Below are 9,679 nucleotides of genomic sequence, written 5' to 3'. Positions count from 1 at the left end.
CTTATGGAATTTTCAGATATAAAGTATTGCCATATGGATTATCAAATTCCCAAGATCTGTTTCAAGAAGTAGTAGAAGATAAATTTAAAGGTATAGAGAATTTATTGATTTGTCATGATGATATGATTGTTATGGGAACAACAAAAGAAGAACATGATACAACTGTTAAAAAAGTGTTAGAAAGGGCTAAAGAAGTAGGAGCAAAGTTTAATGGGGACAAATTTCAATATTGTCAAGAAGAGGTCAGATTTATGGGTCAAGTTTTTTCACATAAAGGGATGCAAATAGATCCTGACAGAGTGGAATCACTTTGTAAACTTGAAAAACCAAATAGTAAAGTAGAATTACAAAGAATTTTGGGCGCATTTAATTACGTTAGACGGTACATTCCGAACATGGCTGAACATATTCAACCTCTTTGTCAATTACTTAAAAATAATGTAGAATGGGTGTGGCTCCCGTCACATCAAAAATGTTTTGATAATTTAAAGAACATAATTTGTAAATCACCAGCGTTAGTCCCTTATGATCCTAATCAAAAAATTATTTTACAATGTGATGCATCTAAAAATGGTTTAGGTGTTTGTATGTTCCAGAAATATGATTCTATTTTAAAATTAGTAGCTTGTGCATCACGAAATATGAATGATAGTGAAATAAATTATAGTCAGACTGAGAAGGAACTATTGGCAATTTATTATGCTACTCAAAAATTTCACAATTTTATTTATAATTTTGATGTTGACGTTCAATCAGATCACAAACCTATAATCTCCATTATGAAGAAGCCAATTTCCAAAATTGGATCAGTTAGACTCCAACGTTTAAGGCTTAAACTTCTCAAGTACAGATTAAATGTATATTTTGTTCCTGGGAAAGACATACATTTTGCTGATATGCTATCTAGGTCCAGTTTAAATATAGAGACACATGACCCAGAAATGTTTGAAATGGTCCACTCAGTGAGTAAACATTTACCTATGAGCCAGGAAAAGCAATCTGAGTTAAGACTAGCTACTAGCCAGGATGAGGCATTAGCAGTAATTTTTGATTTTTATTATAATGGGTGGCCAAAAGAAAAAAATGTTCCTCAAGTATGTAAAAAGTACTATGGTATAAGAGATTCACTGTATTTTGAAGCTGGCATCGCATTTATTGATGACAAAATAATTATTCCGAAAAAACTTAGGCTTGACATGATAAAATTGCTTCACACAGGCCATATAGGAGTCAGTAAAACTATAAACAAAGCCAGGAGTATATATTATTGGCCAGGACTTAATGATGATGTGACAAACTATATAAAAAAATGCAGGATATGTGAGAAATACAGACCAAATAATTTTAAAGAACCAATGATGCCTCATGACATTCCCAGACTAAGATTCAATAAAGTTGGTACAGACATTTTAGAGTATGGTTCAAAAGCATATTTAGTAATTGTAGACTATTTTTCGCATTGGTTGGACATTTCAATATTAAAAGATAAAACCTCCAGTTCAGTAATCAACTCATTTCAAGATACTTTTAGTAGATTTGGATATCCAGAAATTTTAATTGCAGATAATCTACCATTTACTTCGGTAAAATGTAAAAATTATTATAGAGAAAAAGACATTACAATTATGACATGCACTCCACATTACCACCAGAGTAATGGACTTGCAGAAAAAGCAGTCAATATAAGCAAACAAATTTTAAGAAAGAGTAATGAGGAAAATGTTGATTTTAGAGATTTGGTGATGGAATATAATAATACCTGCATAATAAATCTTGATGCATCTCCAGCTCAAATTTTACAGAGCAGGATCCTGAGAGGACAATTACCAACTACAGCTAATAAATTAGAACCTACAATCCAGAAACAAGTATATAAGAATTTATGCAAAGAAAAAGAGAAATTACAAGTACGTTATGATAAGACAGCACGAAGAAAACCAGTAGAGTTTAGAAAGGGAGATAGGGTAGTAATAAGAAGTTCAAAAGATAATTATTGGCGTAAAGCAATTGTGTTAGAAAAGGCCAATGAACCTAGATCATATTGGGTGAAAAAAGAAGATAACAATAAAATTATTAGACGGAATTCACACCAAATGAAACATTCATACACCACAACACTTGAAAAAGAACTCATTTTAGAACCCGAGTTGTACCCTGATATTCAGTCACAAAGTGTTCATAAAGATACCACTCACATTAACGTAAATGATAGTGTTAATAAAACCATTAGTTGCCCAAGCCCAAATGTAAAATCAGTACCTACATTGAGTCATAAAGTCAACCCAAATATTGAGACTTCTAACAGTTATAAGACGAGAGTTGGTCGTAATATAAAGACCCCTTATAGATATCGATCTTAGGGGGAAGGTGTTTAATATATATAGCTGTGTAACAGCGTAGCAAGGGGCTGCGTGCTAGACATGACATGGCTAACTTCAAGCCAGTCAACATGGTTGTCACTTGTATGATTTATTGTATGTAAGATGTTTAGTAAGTTTTATAAAAATATATAAGTTTACTCAATACTATGATTGTTTGACTTATAACCCATTAAATAAAGTAGTTTAAACAATAAAGTAGTTTAAACAGGCTATAACCACTGCAAATTAGTTTCATTATTAGCGAATATATTTATGGATTTCTAAAGAAATATTGTTTTCACTCAGTTTTGAAAAAAATGTGAAAGCGTTGAATTATATACGTCCGTCTGTCCGTAAACACAACTCCTCAGTCATTAAACCAGATAGAATGACAAATGAGGTGTCGGATGAAAGCTTATATAATCCAAGGATGGTACTAAAGGTGAGATATTTGGCAAAGGACTTCCAGTTTTAAAAATGCAATCGGAAATACGGTTTTAAATTCTCCGGGATAGTACAAGCGATATATTATTCGACGCGCCGTAGCAAGAGGAGTCTTCCTTCTTGTAGGTAGGCTTTAAAGACTGTTTCTTCTTCAATATTAGCCTCCTAAATTGTTTAAATTATCGCACCATCTTTTTCTTAGTCTGCAAATACCTCTTCATCCATTTGGTGACTTATCTCGTGCTATTCGTACTATCCTATCCTCTGCCATTCTACTAATGTGTTCGTTCCACTCCAGTTTCCGTTTTGTCACTCATCCATTTAGGTATGTCTTCTACATTGCATGATCTTCTTATGTTTTCGCATCTCTCTCTATCCAATAGACTTTTCCCTGATATTCGTCTAAGTATTTTCATCTCGGTTGTTTCTAGTAGTCGTCTCGTTTTAGATGTTTCAGGTCTTGTTTCTGCCGTGTATGTCAATATAGGTCGAAATGCTGCTTTATAGATTCTTGCTTTTGTGTCTTGTCTTAGGTGTTCGTTCTTCCAGATTGGAAGAGATTAAGAGATCCCAGCGCTTTACTTGCTTTTAAGCTTTCTTGTAGTACTTCCTCTTCAACATCTCCGTAACTGGGTATATCTATTCCCAGATATCTAAACCTTGCTTCCTGCTTTAATATTTTCCCATCAATTTCGATTTTACCTCGTAGTGGGTATTTAGATGTCATACATGTGTTTTTTCTGCTGATATTATCATATATTGATATTGTATTTCTTGGCTGTTGTATTGAAGATGTGTGTTAATCTGGAGATTGTCTTCTGTCTTGGCGATTAATGCGGCGTCGTTTGCATAACCTAATATTTGGAGTTTTTTGTTCCCCATTCTGTAACCATGATCTTTAAATACTGCTTCTATTATTTCGTCCATTATTAGATACATTAAAGAGCAGTGGGCTTAACGGGTTCCCTTGTCTGACTCGGCTTTGTACTGGTATAAACTGTGTTAGTTTTCCATTTATCTTTGCCTGTATTCGATTATGGAAATAGATGTTTTCGATGGTTCGTATAATATTGATTGGCATGTATCTTCTATACAGTAAGTGTAAGACGTCTTCGACTTGGATGCGATCGAAAGTCTTTGTCAGGTAAAACATAGATATGCTGGTTTATTGTACTCGATGGCCTTTTCTGTGATTTGTCTTAGTACGGAAATAAATAGTACAATACTGGCGTCTACGCTACAAACGCATTCAATATGCTAAGGAAAATGTGGTCTTCACATCAGATGACAATTAAAACCGAAAGACTATTCAACAGCAACGTGAAGACTGTATTACTATATGGAGCAGAAACTTGGAAAGTGTCAAGAAAATGTATTGGACAGATGCAGGTATTCATAAATAAATGCCTAAGGAAGATTCTTAACATTTACTGGCCAAACCGTATATCAAACCAAGAGCTATGGACAAGAACTAACCAGAAACCTATGTATATCTAAGATAATATGCAAAAGGAAATGGAGTTGGATGGAGCACACACTAAGGAGACCTGACACAGACATAGCGAGGCAAGCCCTAGAATATACACCACATGGAAAGAGAAAACCAGGTAGACCCGTAGAAATGTGGAAAAGAAATTAATGCTATAGGGCTTTTCATTGATTGTCATTTGCTTCGAGCTGCTGTCATATGTTGTATAATCTGTGTATAATACTAATATACACAGAGATATGTCAACAATAGATCAGGCTAGTCATATGCCACTCAATGCATCGGGGTGTAACGCTGATATCAAGTACGGTGGTCTAGCTATCTTTGTCTGTCGTGCGAGTGTGAGCGTATCTACCAAGAGGTGGGAGTAATGGAACGACAGTTACACAGAGGCGGCAGCCATCATATGCTAGAGAGAGAAAGCTGAGCGCCAGTAGAGAGAGAAAGATAGACCACCAACCCGAACTGTTCTGCGTTACTCTATTTTTCGAACTGGCCTAATCTATTCTGTTATATCTATGAATATACACGGATTATACAACATATGACAGAAGCTCGAAACAAATGACTGTGAATGAAAAGCCCTATTGGGAAAACCTGGACAGAAATAAAGATCAGTGCAAAGGATAAGACAGAATGGAGGCAGACAGTTGACGCCCTATGCTCCGCATGGAGTGAAGAGGAATAAGTAATTAAGTAAGTACTGGCGTCTACGCAGGATCTTCCGGATCTGAATCCTTGTGAGAAATCTAAAAAACGAAGTACTGATGTCTTGTCAAGAGCTAATGAGAAAACTAATAAGAGGACTTTTCTATAGAGGAAAAAAATAATAATACATTCGAATTATAAATTATATTTTGAGAATTTCAATTTTACAATACCAATTTTATTTTTTACAGATATATTCCCTACAAGCATTTCAAATTCATCCTTAAAATAAAGTTTAATAGGTATGTACATAAAATGAACTTATAAATTTCTGTTTTGAAAGGGTTGTAGATACCTACTATATACCTACTCAGATCTATACCTACTCAGCATCATATTGAGAAATCACAGAATCGTAAATATACAGTAATGAGCACTCACACTAATAACCGGCAAAATAACGCAAAAGATGGAAAACATATTAACTTGTGAGATAAAAAGAGATGAAACTGGTAGAAGTGGAACTTATCGTTATAAACGAATAAATTAACATAACCTTGGATAAGAGTTTTAACCTCCATTTTTCACTTTGAGTGATATTGGGCTAGTTTCTGGGTCCGTGTATTTTCATACACCACCACACAAACCCGCCGACACCAATGTAGTTTAGAAATAGCTATCTCTAAACTACAGTGGAACCAGCGGGCTTGTGGGACATGGTATGAAGGTACACAGACCTAGAAACTACCCCAATATCACTCACAGTGAAAAATAGAGTTAGCAGGTTAACACTCTTAGCCGACGATAACATTACATAGTTTCCCACCTTTAGATCTCTGTGACAGGAGTATTTTATAAAATTCTCCTGGCACAGTGACAGTTCTCATACTCATCTGATACGTCTAAAGGTGGGAAACTATGTAATGCAATGTTAATTTATATGTTTATATCAATAATTTCTCTCAGTTTCATCTCTTTTTACTTCAGAATGCATCCCATGTTTCCCATCTTTGGCGTTATATCCCATATTTTGCCAGTTATTAGCATGCTCATCACTGCATATTGGACTTTTTACACATAGTATCTTAGAATCCCTTGGAAGTAAATAATAAATCATGTACCTAGTTTTATTTTCATCAATAAATTCATGAAAGTATGACTGATGTTGAAAATTCATTTGACATACTGGCAAATAATTGTAATTCCTTCAGAGGAGGTGTCCCTAGAAAGAATAACATATGTTTTATATTAAAATATATTAAATTCATATTGATTAGCAGAATAAATAGAGTTTTTAGGTTTAATTCTCCTCATTCACATAATTTAATACCAGATAATGTCACCCTACTTCCATATGCTAATGACCTAGTTTTTTATATAACAGCCTAAACCCCATTTTGGACTCCATTCACATTAACCAATATTATCAGATATTCATGAATAGTGTCACCACAATCTTCTTTAACAACATACTATTCTTTCATAGATCTGGTCGTTATCACAATATAATCCCATATATACCAAAAATTCATGCTCGAGTGAGAAATTGGAAAGCCAAGCAAAGGATAGGAAAGAGTGGAAGCTGATTCTGGAACAGGCCAAGACCCACCATGGGCTGTAGAGCCAATGCTGATACCTAAAAATGAACTCAAATATTTAGTGGTCTTTTTGTCCCGCAATCTTAACTAGAATAAGCATATTGAAAATATAATTGGAAAAACTATTAAAGGCATGGCTGTGCTGCCTAGTAAGGCCCATATAGATTTTTGAAGCATCTTTATGAAACCAGCACGTAAACAATTATTATAGATTTAAAAATTAGACTCACTATGGATAGAGTAGTAAGATGATACAACGAATGCAGAGGTAACCGTCTATATTTGTTATCAATGGTTTCTAGGAACATGGTTCTTCAAAACAGATGTCAATGATTTTTAGAGTTTAGATAAAGACGGTTATGTACCAAATTCATGAAAAAAATTTACACTTTCTCAGAATTATCCAACGATTTGAAACATATACTCATACCTTCAATTATATATGTCATAGATTCCCTTAAGGCACTTTGCCACTGGTTGTAACTTCTCAATAGATGTGCCTACAGAATTACAAAATTATCATTCCAGTTTAAGAAAGAACACACCTTCAACTTGAATGTTTAATCTCAAGACATATTTCGTTTATTTTATTTTGCGTTGTTTTGCAACCCGCTTTTCAGTATTTCTGCAAAGGCCTGCTCCTCAAGATGCATATTTAAAAGTTAATGTAACAACACTGAGGACTGTTCATAGAAAGTTTATCACATTGAACAATTTCTTTTCATTCTGCAAACCTAAAACGACAGCACGTCAAAAATGATGTCAATGATATTAAATAGAATTTACGTTCTTACCGATTTTCATCCATGGGCAACAGGAAGAAACTCAAATTTTTATGGTGCCTGGAATTTTGCCACATAAATAAACACACACATTGCCTTTGGGTTAAATTCATCATAATCCCAATTCAAAATCACCAACCTTCTTAGAAAACTGGAGAAATACCACAGTAATGCACATTAAATTCGAAGTAAACCAACTTAACAATTGCAAAATATGAGAAAACAATAATAAATAACTCTAAATAAACAACTGTTTGTTTATAAGGTTATGTTTGGAATAAACATACATAAATAAACCAGATCTACTCACTGTTGCCAAATGTCACCAATTTAGATAGTTACTTGTGATTAATTGTTTGAATACATTCAATCAATAATCAGAAAATATTATTTTTCAAATTTTATACAAGTGTGTACGTAAAGGATTTTACCATTTATGAATTTAATTTTCAGCTTTTTGAAAAAAATCGATAATCATAATTATTTTATTATAATTTTGGAATATTCTTTATCGGAATATTTTAAATCTTGCAACAGCAACATTTTCCTCCTAGTCTACTGCGCAGTCTGCTAGGAGTTTCTGCAAGCGCAGGAACCGCATAAAAACTAGAGTGAACTAACTGTTTCGAATAGCAAAAAAACTGTGGTATAGGTACCACTAACGATCGGCACAAACAAAAAACCAATTTACTAATTGATACGTGATTTTAATTTTGTAAAGAATATTTTATCGCCTTATGTTAAAGAATAACAAAAAAATAAAGTCAAAGGAAATGCGGTTAAATAACCTGAATTTGATTCTGATCTTTGTAAATTAGCAAAGTATGACAATAAAATCAAACAATTCAGGTTTAAAAGAAACTTTCCCCGACTATATTACCCTCTTAGAAAAATGAAAAATGCAAGAAAAAAATATAGAAAATGGATCTATCAGGCTCGTAACGGATCAATAAATCATCTTGGAGGAGACTACTAACTCAGTGAGAGCTTTATTAGTGGACTGTTTAGCATAGGGTGAATTTAAAATAGAATAAAAAAAATAACAGTAAAAAAAACCAGACCTTAAAGTAAATTGTAATAAAAATATTTCCTACCTTGTCATTTCTCGTTGCACAAGCTGGAGCAGGCCTGCTATTTTTCGTACTGCTATTGCTGAGTAGTATAAATCACTCGCGAGGACTATATTGAGTTTCTATACACTTTTCGGAATAATTGTAAGTGACTGTTAACCAAGAGAGTTGGTTGGCGAATTGTCTTTTTAAAATGAGGCGAGTAGGCAGGTAATTACATACAAAAAACTTTAAGGTTTTTACTTGAAAATAATGATAAAAATTAATACATACTCACTGAATTAGGTATTGGCCTACTCGTATATACGGGGTGTCCCATAATATTGAAAAGAAAATGAATTAAAATATTCTTTACAAAAACAAGAAAATTAAAAATTGTTATTCCTACTTATGTGGACGAACCACGTATCATTACTAAAAATGACATTTAGTTTAGTATGACCTTGAGATACCTGCGTGAAACATCTAAAGAGAGTTAAGTGATCTGTGGTAACCTCTGTGCTGCTCCTCATTTTCTGATTTCTGCGTCTCTGTAGTTGCCCATTTCCTCGGAGTCTGCGCGTTGCTCCAACGTCGCTGCGCATCGTACCTTCCCGTGCCTTCAGAACTGACGTGATTAAGAGGTTCTGAGGTTCTGGCTTAACCTCTACCATTTCCTCGTGTATTTCTCTGGCAGCCATCTTGGAAGCTGCTAAACTGACCATTTTTTCGAGATCGGCGCTTACCTCTTCTTCCATAAGTCGGTCCAACACGGGTCCCTTGCCGAAACCGAACAAAAATCTGTCTCTTAGGCATACTTTTAACTCGCTGCCGAACTCACAGCCTACCGCTAATCCTCTTAAGCGTGCAGCCCACTCACTCGCCGATTCGGTCACCTCTTTTATGGCACTGTAAAATTTAAATCGCGCTGCAAACGGACTCTGCTGTGGTTTGAAATACCCGTCCAATGTACCAAGAAGCTGATTATACCTTTTTTCTTCTGGGTTTTCAGGACTTACCAGATCGAAAATAAGCTGATATGCGCCCAAGGTCCCTATACCATAGGTTGTATGGTAACTTTGACATTGACAAATGAAATATTGTCATCGTGACGTCACCCAGACGATCAATTTTACGAATTGTTTGTAAACATAATAGGATACGTGGTTTGGAGGCTATATTTTGTTATTAAATATCGTTAGTGTTTTAATTTGTGTTTATATCTTGAGATATAATGTATCTATAGATATCATTAAGTGTTTTTAGTATAATAACTTAAACCCAAAACTCTTTTACAAGTGTTAAGGTA

At 34.3% G+C, this 9,679-nt stretch overlaps 1 long non-coding RNA gene across 2 annotated transcripts; it reads right to left on the bottom strand.

Moving 5' to 3' along the window:
- Nucleotides 1-5,130: 5,130 nt before the first annotated feature.
- LOC126881478 (uncharacterized) lies at nt 5,131-7,968 on the bottom strand. Of its 2 annotated transcripts, none has more exons than XR_007696872.1 (3): nt 7,334-7,968; nt 6,970-7,273; nt 5,131-6,577 (listed from the first exon to the last, which is right to left on the bottom strand). It is a non-coding gene; the product is annotated as an uncharacterized LOC126881478 (long non-coding RNA). The 2 variants fall into 2 exon arrangements; XR_007696873.1 differs by having other exon boundaries at nt 5,131-6,163.
- Between the last annotated feature and the right edge of the window lie 1,711 nt (nt 7,969-9,679).

Source organism: Diabrotica virgifera, chromosome 3 (assembly GCF_917563875.1).
Source record: "Diabrotica virgifera virgifera chromosome 3, PGI_DIABVI_V3a".
Classification (NCBI taxonomy): domain Eukaryota; kingdom Metazoa; phylum Arthropoda; class Insecta; order Coleoptera; family Chrysomelidae; genus Diabrotica; species Diabrotica virgifera.
This window is presented reverse-complemented; position numbering and strand designations above follow the sequence as displayed.